This window comes from Priapulus caudatus, unplaced genomic scaffold (assembly GCF_000485595.1).
Source record: "Priapulus caudatus unplaced genomic scaffold, Priapulus_caudatus-5.0.1 Scaffold111, whole genome shotgun sequence".
Taxonomy (NCBI): Eukaryota; Metazoa; Priapulida; class Priapulimorpha; order Priapulimorphida; family Priapulidae; genus Priapulus; species Priapulus caudatus.
The window spans coordinates 318,213-330,656 of record NW_014577172.1 but is presented as its reverse complement, the minus strand read 5'-3'; the positions used below and the strand labels follow the sequence as shown (position 1 = coordinate 330,656).

The 12,444-nt window shown below is 45.1% G+C and overlaps 1 protein-coding gene across 1 annotated transcript in view; it reads right to left on the bottom strand.

The window, feature by feature from the left end:
- LOC106805368 (latent-transforming growth factor beta-binding protein 2-like) overlaps window positions 1-1,176 on the bottom strand; it is a gene marked incomplete at its 3' end in the record, with an annotated part of 31,620 nt that extends 30,444 nt beyond the window's left edge. Inside the window, 1 exon segment of the mRNA XM_014806933.1 lies at window positions 922-1,176.
- Window positions 1,177-12,444: the final 11,268 nt, after the last annotated feature.

Here is a 12,444-nt window from a genome sequence, read left to right as displayed (position 1 = left end):
GCATTAAGCTGCTGCTGCTGCTGCTGCTGCTGCTGCTGCTGCTGCTGCTGCTGCTTCTGCTGGTGCTGGTGACGTTGACGGGTGGCTGGGGGCAGGTCGGTGGGCTTTGGTTATTGTCGACACGGATATGTCATAATAGTTTATACGATATGTCACCAATGATAATGGCCGGCAGGATTGATATCGCAATGATATATTTACACCAACTACGTTACTGACACACATCGTACGCATGCAGTCCTGCATTCGTTCGCTTCGTATAATTGATTCTCGCGTGACGATGTATAGGAGGTAACGGGTTAAGGCTCGCGATAATTTATGCAAAAATGTTTATACCTGGTGCACTGTTACGACACACGCGTCTGTCGGGACACGAGCGTTTATGGCTACCCGTTTTAACATAACCTTAAATTTGTTCCAATTATAAATTCGACTGCGCTTTTCAAAATGCCAATCATGTCATTCAGGGTGACACGTACGACAGGGACCATCCAAGTGTAATTTATACAGTCCGTCCTAAATGGAAAACGTGCAGACGACACTTGTGTTCAAGGCAATCCTAACCGTAAAGCCTGCTTCGGTCTCACTGAAATTCCTCAAGGATGTTAAATTTTAATGAATTTTTGCTGCGCTGTTGTACACCCGGGCAGTATCTCTATATCTTTACTTCGGCTGGTCGTAGATACACGCTCCCTAACGTGGAATTACCATGACGTTAATGTGGAAGCAGTAAATTATTCCACATCCGCTTGAAAGGTTGACCAGTGGCTAGTTGTCGGTTTCCGTCATATGGCTACTGCCGATGTCGGCCACTAGTCCATTGTGTGTGCGCGGGAAAGCACCTGTGCATATACGCGTGCACAATCATCGCTACCCGCCGAAGACAAATATGAACTAGAATTCGTGAATAGTCGTTCTTACCTGTTGCGCGAGCGCTGACCCTGTTTCCTTATTCTCTGGTGAGGTCTTCCGTTTCCTCTCCCTCTCTCTCTCTCTCTCTCTTCTCTCTTCTCTCTCGGCTTCGTGTATATATCCAAAGTCCGATCACATGGACTGCCTGCTATTCGTAGTTAGGCTAGTATCAGCGTAGTCTACGATCTATAGTTCAGGTCCACTGTGACGTCCCGTTATATCTCGCCTGCTGCACCGCTCGCTAAGCTGAGCCCGTGTGTGGCACGCCGTCCCGCCGGCCCACGTAATAAGTTCGTCGCTCACGCAATAGGCGGAGCCAGCGTCGAGGGAACCCGTGCAGAACTAATGCGTAGGGATACGAGGGGGCGTAGCGTTTGTCCGTGCCTCACAGTCACGCAGCAACACCACGGCGTCTCGCGCTATTTTTATTGGAAAGTGAAAACGTTTCGGCAAAGGACGTTTAGAACAAGATAAACTTTGTAGGCACGAACGATCGGTGGGTGTATCGGGGGGTAGAGGAAGGGGGGGGACGTGGAGTGCAGACACAGACGGTGGCGTGCGGGACACACGAACGCACCCCGGACAGAAGCTTTTGTCGTGACCCGGTTTTCGCGATTTTCGCAAATAGTTGCAAATCGTGTTGACTTGAGTAGGCAAAAAAATACCGACCGATTGTAAGGGCTTGTATACGAGCCGTTAGAGTGCGTACTAAAACGGCCCACAATCGATATAGGATGGGGAAGAGATCGTGTTGCCGCTACTTCGCAGATTCCGCGCCTTCTATTCTACTATATCGGTAGAAATTGTTGAGTGAGAAAACTTTAGGCGGATGGAACGGCCAATAATATAATATAATTGGATTAATATAATAAGATAAATGGCTTTTGTTTAGGAGAGAAAAGAAAGAGAGAGAAACAAGAGAGAAGATAATTGAGCAAAAGAAACCGACGGACAGACAGACAGATAGACAAACAGACAAATAGACAAACAGACAAACAGGAAGACAGTCAGACAGATCGACAGACAGAGATACAGACAGATGGGAAGATATTCGTGGCGATATGAAGAGTGAAGGGGAGAGTCAGTTAGTAGGGTCTATTTAAGCCTGAGGGCAATATCAGATCCACGAGGCAGCGGCCTTCTCAGATACCATCTTACCTGTAGCCATCAACTGGGAACATATATATAGATGTCTATGTTGCTAGCTTCGCCCTCTGCAACTGTGATTATAAACCCTAACCACATACCTTAATTCGTATTTGATAGCGGACACGCCTGTAACAAATATGAGGGCGATCGTAGGGCGCTGCCAGTCTAGATAATTTACATATATGGGACATTGATTGGTAAAATTGAATATAGAAATGGTATATACTTTCGTTCCCGTGTGCAGCATGCCTCAGGGATTGGCTCTGGGAATCAGGGCTGTACATGGGTGGGTATAGTCCGCCCAATTGCAAGAATGTGCTCTTTTCTTTTCGCAGGGTGGGACCGTGTGTACGTGTAGCGTCAGTGCTCTTGAGATACAGGGCTGGAACAATATTTGCCACGACACGCGTGGCCGCTTTCTAGAGAAGTGTGGTCACCACAACACAGATATTGGTCACTGCGGTTACCAAAGGGGAGAAAGCGAACGGCGCATGCGTTGAGGAAATAATGACTATAATAAAATGTCATATAGCTTTGTCATTAAGCTTGGTTTGGTAAGCTAGCGAAGCGCGCGCTCTTAGCCACTAAAGAATTACAGTGTCATGTCTTATATATAGGATCATGTATTTATATATATATAAGGTTAAAAATATTATCCATTGCGGAAATGAAACTTGCTTACTATATCCCGTTTGTCTCGCAATGGGTGGTCCAAAAGATAATAGAATAACACGCGTGTTAGACGAACAATAGTGTTCTTCTATTATCTTTTGGACCACCCATTGCGAGACAAACGGGATATAGTAAGCAAGTATTTATATATATATAACATAATGAACATCCTGAACATCCCGCTTGACATAGTCTGTCATATTTCGCTTATACGATGATTTTATTTCGAATAAAATATATATATGCGACATATATAGTCATTTTATACGAACACCATCTGGATCGACATCACATCTCAGAAAATTTAGCAGTCTATATATAGTTATAAATACGTCAGTGACTAAGATATAAACTATTTTTCTACGATTTTGTTTTACTCCAGTCCTTCCAACTAAAAGTTTTTAATATAAAAATGGGAAGGATGATAACATATATTGGAGTAGAGCTAAATGAAAGCTATTCCATCGTTCTATGTTCCTAATGGTATTTTGATTTGTTTATTCGCACCATGACTGCCTTGTGCTATTGCTAATAAAAAAAAATTCAGCTACACTTTGCGCACAAACAAAGCAGTTGATAAAATAATAAAAATAATTTTTTATTAACAATGACGGCAAACATCTTGATGCACAGACCAACACAGAAGCTTATGAATATCACGTGAATCACGTGATCTCAACATCCGGCAACATTTCGTAGAAAATACAGACTAATTTTTTCCGCTAGTTAACAGAGGGCGTTTGTAGTTAGCGTGGCTTGTATAATAACATCGCTTGCAGCAGTTACAGTTCGAAATTCACGTCTTTCGAAAACCTTGAAATTTCGAACTAATTACGCAGGCGATAGAGGGCGTTGAGCGTTCGACTATAATAACCATGTACGACGTTGAAGACAACAACCAACAATGTCCGCCAATCACACACACACACACACTCACGCACAGACGCACGCTTTTCCCCTCTGATTTCTTCTACAAATCGGTTCGAATACTCTTTATTATTGTATCAATTGGGTCAGCATTGCCATCCATAGCTGGAATGCGCGTTTTTACGATGCTGGGCAGAAAACCCCGCGTAACGGGAAAACCTTGGGTGTGCGCTGTTGATATATGGACGCGATTTTATAGGTCAGACTTGGTGGGGCCGACAACAGATCGGTTGAGGGCTTTCAGACAAGAGCATACTAATACCATACGTAACTATTGTCTAACATAGCTGCCACCAGTATGATCGCTCGAGGTGGATGAATGTGTCTCACATTAGATCTTATACGTTTTCTCTGATATTACCTTTCACGTCACGCGCGAGTTAACGACGTGTAGCCAGGACATTTTTATTGCGCGAAGAATGACTTTGGTTTTTGGGACGTCAAAACTGGATTGCTTGCGTGAGTTCGTGGTTCTATACATGCATTCAATCTTCAACCTGATTGAAAGTTGCGTAGATTTGCTTTAACGGTTTCTCGGTCATTATGGTGTAAAATTCGCTCCCTATACATACGTAATATTCGGTCGGCCGAGCATCAAACTAAAACGTTGTCACGCATACGCCTACACAGAAAATACCGTTTATCATATAAAAAAAATCACAAGTAAACGCAATTCACAGATTCATGATTCACAGCATCTCACGGACATCGCGCTTCTAAATCATCGCTAATTACATCTATTTCCTGGCTAATTACATCTATTTCCTTGCTAATTACACGCGAATATTTCATCAACAACTCGCACATGTGATGCAAATAATTGAAATTATGTAAATAGCTCTAAATATGGCCTTCGTATTGCAATTAACAACAAATAATTATGCTTACATCATCTCTAGGGTATCCTGTGTCGGGAAGGATTATTTATAAAAACACTTGGATTATTACTTGGTGCGAACGAATATAAGACGACATTTATATTGTATCTAGATATCGCAAGGAATGCGATACAAATAAAGAATCCTTGAATAATAAGCACAATAATAATAAATATCTAATATATTCGGGGCTCATATAATCGGTATGATAATACAACACGAGTTTTACGTTCGTAGAAAAGGGGGGTTCGGTCGGATTTATGTGGGATCTATATAACTTCGTGAACAGTAATGCTATTAGCTGGTGTTCCACGTCGTAAACGCATTGACACTGACTCCGTTAAGCAAACCGTGAAATATGACGGCTGGGAAACACACCCCTTATATATATATTTCATATAGCGCACCGTGCGCGTTTCCCATCGCAGCGTGACAGATACCATGACTCTCCTCTGTCCTTGCCATACAGATTCCGCACATCAATATGTACGATACCCACCCAATAAAAACCGCGCTCGGTATATGTCCGATGCATCTTAATGACCATACGTACGTATACGTTCGAGTTTCCACTATAACAACACTAACTCTATGCAGGCAGGCTATTTCGCACTCCGGTTTAGCATAAGAAAACGCGCGTAACGGGACGGCTACAACTAGACCGTGAAGGATGGAGAAGGAGTTACACACGATAGGCAAGGCTGACTGACGTTCCCAGCTATGTATGTGTATTGAGGAAAAAATCAAAAACCGCATTTGATGAGGATGGATCGGGCGGGAGGGGGAGGGGGGGTTGATTTGCCCGTGCGCACGCTCGCTGCACAATAAGTAGAATTCTCGAATGGCCTCAACCGGCACATTTACCTCCTAGTTTCCGCGCCTGAAAAGGCGAGCTTTTCATTGTAGCATTAAAATGGGCGTTTCAAACCCGATGATTAGCATGGATTTCTGCACAATATGTAATACGATACGCGCTTTTAGGCGATATCAAACTAGATCAACCGATGGAGTGGGTGTGTGTTACGTCACCTCGCGTTAACAAGCCTAAAGCAGCAGCAGCCGCAGCAGTAGTAACCAGTATAACACTGTTTCTCGGTAAACATCGTTGCACGTAATTCGCACACAAGTTCTAATTCGATTAAAACTGCATTTAGAATTTGTCGGAGAGCTAAGAGAGACAAGTTTAATTAGATTAGCTTGCGTTCTTCTTTATTCTCCTACACCGGTCTGAGAGCTTTATGCAGAAACGATTGCACGAACAATCGTATTACTGACTTCCAGACAGTAAATCTAAGACGAATTAACTCCGTCACCCGTTCTTAGGTATGCGATACATTCGTGCGGCGAACCGCCGCCTTGGCTCCCTGTCCACCCTGGCAGAGTGTGCACTACTGACCCCAATGAGCACATTACAGCCGCGTATGTCCCACAAAGGCTAATGAATGACCCAGATGCTATTAATCCGAGTGTGAAACGAGGCACCCCCTTATTTTACCTGTCTCCCGGATTGCGGCAGTTCGTGTGAACGTAATAGCTACTTGTTGGGCGTGAAGGACCTAATTAGACGCAGCGTACGTGTGTGTATGTGTGTGTGTGTGTGTGTGTGTGTGGGTGTGTGTGTGTGTGTGTGTGTGTGTGTAATAATTAGCATATCGTTATAAGAGGCCTAGGCATTGATACTCATACCAGTCGGTGTCCGGAATGAAAGCGGCCGGAGGCAGGGATTATTCAGCAAGTCAGCCGACAGGGCAGTAATGGGATGCAGTTATTAAATTAAGGCAACTAGTGCGCTAACTATTATCTGACATCTGATTGTGTACTGGTTGCTACGCCACGCAGCGTACGGATGATTACCCGTGGTATATGAAGACGGTGGTTTCTACCCCGTCTGTTGCGCCCTCGCTCGAGTTCCGCCCTGGCACGAGCGAAGAAATAATACATAGCCGACGCCAAACATGCATCCACAGATTTAAGCGCAGCATTGATATAAGTTATTAAGTCTACAACCGGAAGACTAAACTAATATTTATTTACACATGAAGTTAGTTTACAAGTTACTGCAAAGAAAACCCACACCGGAAAGCGGCGGCGATATTGCAAAGGAACTGGCCTATTCGCCGGCATTAGCCATGCGCCTCCTCCAACACGTACAGCACATCAATCGGCATCCGCACTCCATCTCTCTTTCTACCCACGCCCACAGACACAAAGCATATCTCACCCCTCCGCAGCGCATCCGGACGCACGCATGCCACCAGCCACACACAACATACGCAACGGCGCATCACGCACCCTACAGACATACAAACATACGCACGGCGCACCCACAGCCCCACCGCCGCACGTCCGCCCTACCCGCCGCTCACATGCACGATCCACACGATCTACTCCGACACAGTCTCTAAATCTTTCTCTCTCTCTCTCTCCATCTCTTCCTCCCTCGTCCCCTCTCGCCCACCACTACCCTCCCACACACACACACACACTACTCCTCTCCTCGCCACTATTATCCACCACACACACACACACACACACACACATCGGCCTCCTCCTCACCGCTCACGTCAGCACACGTCTCACTGAGCGCGAGCACACACAGTCATCTACTACACTTCACCCGCAAACATCGAGGACACTATGCGACACAAGCAGCGACATTCACTGAAATTCGCGGTCCACAGGATTTCATTCCCACTACACAACGAGTTCTCGATCCACCACAAAACGCTGGACCCACACACGGTCGAAAGTCGACCTGAGGTCACTACATCATGGTTAACATAATTCAGCGGCACAGGCCACCACGATCAGTCACACCCAGTAGACACTACAGCGAGAACATCAATCACCACAAAACTGAACAGCACCGAACCAAAAACACACAAGCGCAGCGCTAGAAGACAACACACACACACCACACACACGCACAGACCACACACATACACACACGACTACACACAGCCGGCCCACAACCGTGTTCACCCATCAACAAGACAGATTTTTGCAAGTCTGTTGATAACACATCATTTTTGGGGCAATAGTAATTTACAAATAAAATGTGGCCGCACGCACGACAGACAGAGGTTAGACGAGCGGCACGCGCACGCAGTTACACGAGCCAGAGAAATCACCACCCACCGCGCGGCCATGCGCCAAGCACCACACCACACACTACCAACAGTCTCAAAACATTCAACAATTTTCATGCTCTCGTTCGAACACACACACCAGCACAACAAAAGTACTATCGCAGTGAAAACCAGCAAACACACGCGGCGTCCAGTATTTCATGACAACACACACCACACACACACACACACACACACACACGAACACGCACACAGCACAGCAACATATATATATATATTCATTTATTTTATATATCCGCGGAAACGACGTAGCGCGTCGAATTTATTTACGCAATAATAAGTCTAATGAAGTCGCGCCGACATGTAATACTACGATCATATGAAAGATCCGCTTTTCTTGGACGCACGTTATCGCCATCTAAAAAAATGTAATCATCTAATTCGCGCTAACCTTCCCAGTGACAAATAAGCGCGAAAATCGCAGCTAGGGATTACATAATCTAATTTTCTCTTGATATAATTAAAAGAATTTGAGGTCTAATAAAGCTGCAGAGGATGGCGCGCGATAAAATACAATCATGATTTGACCAAATATTGTCTCTTAAGTGTACATGAGTTTTAACACAGTGTTACATTTCTTAATTCGCTTTAATCAGAGCTGGGCCCCGGATCCATCTCTCTCTCCTCTCTCTGCTATCTCTCATCTCGCTCTCTCTCTTCTCTCAATGCATCTCTCTTTTTCTCTCTCGTCTCCGGCTCGTCAGCTCTCGCTCTCTCTCTCTCTCTCTCTCTCTCTCTCTCTCCTTCTCCTCGTTCTTCTTCCTCTTTTCTCCATCTAATTCGTCTGTAATAATATCTAATATCGCTAAATAAGTTCGCACGTAATCGCGTAATAATATCTAATTCGCGCTAATCTCAATCTTTATATCCTCGCTTTTAATAATATCTAATTCTTCCGCATAATTCAATATCTGTATATTCCGCTAATAATATCTAATATTCCCTAAAATATCTAATTCGCTAAAATCATCTAATCGCTAATAATATCTTAATTCGCTAAGTCATTAATCGTAATCTCGGCTAATAATATCTAATTCTGCGTAATAATATCTAATTCGCTAAATAATATCTTACACTTCGCTTAATATATATCTTAATGTCGCTAATGATATCTATTCGCTAATAATATCTCTAATTCGCTAATAATATCTTAATTCGCCTAATGAATATCGAACTTCGCTAATAATATCTAATTCGCTAATTAACTACCTATTCGGCTACCCATAATATCTAATTCGGCGTAAAAGACTAATTCGCCCCGTAATATAATATCTAATTCGGCTAATAATATCTAATCCCCGCTAAATTAATCATTCCTAATTCGCTATATAGTCTAATTCGCTAATAATATCTAATTCGGCATTAATAATGATCTAATTCGCAGTAATAATCATCTAATTTCCTCGGCCCTAATCCTCACCACTACTTGCTCCATACTTCATCGCTAAATAATGATCCTACCATTCGCTAATATATCTCCTCTATCACTTCCTTCGTCCTAATAATATCTAATCTCGCTAATAATATCAATCGCACATAATATGCTAATCGCTAGATGAATATCCTAATTCGCTAATTAACTCTCTAATTCGCTAATAATATCTAATTCGCTAATCATATCTATTCGCTCATGAATATCTAATCGCTATAATAAGATATCTAACTCTGTCGCTCCTAATAATATCTAATTCGCTAAAGATAATCTAATTCGCGTAATAATGATCTAATCGCTAATAATATCTAATTCGCGAAGGATAATATGCTAATTCTCGTTCTAATTAATATGCGCCTAATTCGCTAATTAATATCTAATTCCTAATAGATCACGTCTAATCGCTAATAATATCTAATTCGCTACATAAATATCTCTAATTCGCTAAATAATATTCTAATTCGCTAATGAATATCTAATTCGCAATTAATATCTAATTCGGCGAATGAGAGGATCTAATTCGCTGAATAATACTCTAATTCGCTAATAATATCCTAATTCGCTAAATAAATATCTAATTCGCTAATAATATCTAATTCGGCTAATAATAATCTTAATTGTCGCTAAATAATATCTTACACTTCGGCTAATAATATTCTAGATCGGCTAATAATATTCTAATTCGCCTAAAATAATATGCTAATATCGCTAATGAATATGCTTAATGTCGGCTAATAATATCTGAGGATCGCCGGCATAATGAATAGCTATATTCCCGCTAATCAATTCATCTAATTCGCTAATGAATATGCTAATTCGGCTAATAATATCGTAATTCGCTAATAATTCCATCTAATTCGCATAATTTTTAAATATCTAATTCGGCTAATAATATCTAATTCCGCTAATAATATGCTAATTCGCTAATAATATCTAATATCGCTAATAATTATAATTCGGGCTAGATAATATCTAATTCGGCGTAATAATCATCTAAATTCGGCTACCTCCCAGCATCTCCTATGGTTAATGTTTACTTGTTACTGGATGACTACTCGCATGTACTGAAAAGTTTTAAAAAATGAGGGAAATCTCATACTGACTTAACCTTCCAATAATAGCCTTAATAAATTAAAGTCTAACGACGCAAAACTATTTATTATCATCTGTTGTTAGTTATAAACCTACGGCGCAATGATTGCATTGTTAATTACGCTGGATTAGAGAATGCGCTCCAAGACGTACACACAGTCGCTCCACGGGCCACAGATCACAAACATAGCCATCCTCCTCCCTCTCCCGCGCACACGCGACGCCCTCAGACACAAACATCCTACGCAGCTGGCGCACACGCTCGGTCTCGTCTCTCTCCACGCCCACAGACTAACAACAACCACAGCGACGAACGCAACGCCCACAGACACATATGACATACCCGCACCGCGCACAATAGACGCACGCCCACAGACACAACATACGTCACGCGTCACGGTACGCACCGCCCAACAGAGCACAAACATACGCACGCGCGACAAGTACGCAACGCGTCTGCCTGCTATTAGACACTACTCCTAAACATTACCCGCTCCGCTTCCCGTGCTCCTTTCCTCCTCGTGTCTCACACTTTCATCCTCCCCGGCACGACGCCACGCCCACAGAACACAAACATACGTCACGCGCAGCACAGCCACGCCCACAGACACAAACATACGCACGCGCAACACGCACCAGCCCAGCAGACGCACAAACATACGCACGCGCACACGGCCACGCCCACAAGACACAAAACATACGCGACGCGCAACACGCACGCCCACAGACACAAAAACATATCGCGCACGCCGCACGATGCACGCACGCCCACAAGACACTAAACATACCGCACTGCGCACACGCACCCCACAGACACAAACATACGCACGCGCATCAACTCAGCGCACGCCCACACGACACAAACATAGCGCACGCGCCACAGACGCACGCCGCACAGACCGGCACACATACCGCACGGCGCAACACGCACTGCCCACAGACCAAACATATCACGGCACGCCGCACCAACGCAAATGCACCACAGACACAAACATATCGCACGCAGCACACGGCAACGCCACAGACACAAACATAACCGCACAGCGCACGAGACGGCAACGCGCTCGGGCCACGCCCACAGACACAACATACGCGCGCACAACGCAGCGCCCACAGGACCAAACGATCCGCACAGCGCACACGCCACGCCCAGCAGCGCACAACATACGGCACGCGCACAACGCACGCCCACAGACACAAACATACGCAGCGCGAACACGCAACGCCACAGGACACAAACCAATAACGCACGCCGCACACGCACGCCACACAGACACAAACATACGCACGCGCACAGCAACGCAACGCGCCACAGATCACAAACATACGCCACGCGCACACCACGCCTCCAGACACAAAACACTACGTCACGCGCACACGCACGCCGCCCCCCCCAACAAAAAAGTGAACGGAAAACAAACCAAAAAACCAATCAGCGCACGCGCACGAACGCCAGCGCCCGACAGACACACAGAACATACGCACGGCCGCACGGACGCAACGCACACCAGACACATTAACATACGCCACGCGCACGACGCTCAACGTGCGTTACCACGGCCCAACAGACACAAACATACCACGCGCCACACGCACGCCCGACAGACACAAACATACGCACGCGCACTAGCACGCCCTATCTAGACACAAACATACGCACTGCGGCACGACGCAGGCGCCACAAGACACTCAACATACGCACGCCCTCCAGCGCAGTCCCATCAGACCGAACGCCCACAGACACAAACATAGCGCACGCCACACGCGCGAGCGCCCAGCAGACACAAAACGTACGCACGCGCACACGCAACGCCCACAGACACAAAACATACGCACGCGCATCGACGCACGCCCAAGACAGCTTCCACAAACATACGCACGCCCACACGCACGCCAGAGAGCACAAAACATACCGCCACTCGCGCATCCACAACACGCACACAGTCCATCCCACGCAGCGCAACAGGCCTACACACACACACACACGATCCGGCCAAACACACACACACACACACACACACACACAATTCATCTCACACACACCCACACCACACATACACACATGCACAAACACACGCGCGCAGACAGCACACACACACTATCACGGTACACCCACACCACACAACACACACACACACACACACACACACACACACGACAGCTTCTCCTTCCACACATACACACACTTCAACCATCACGCGCGCAGAGCAGACACATCACACCACACACACAC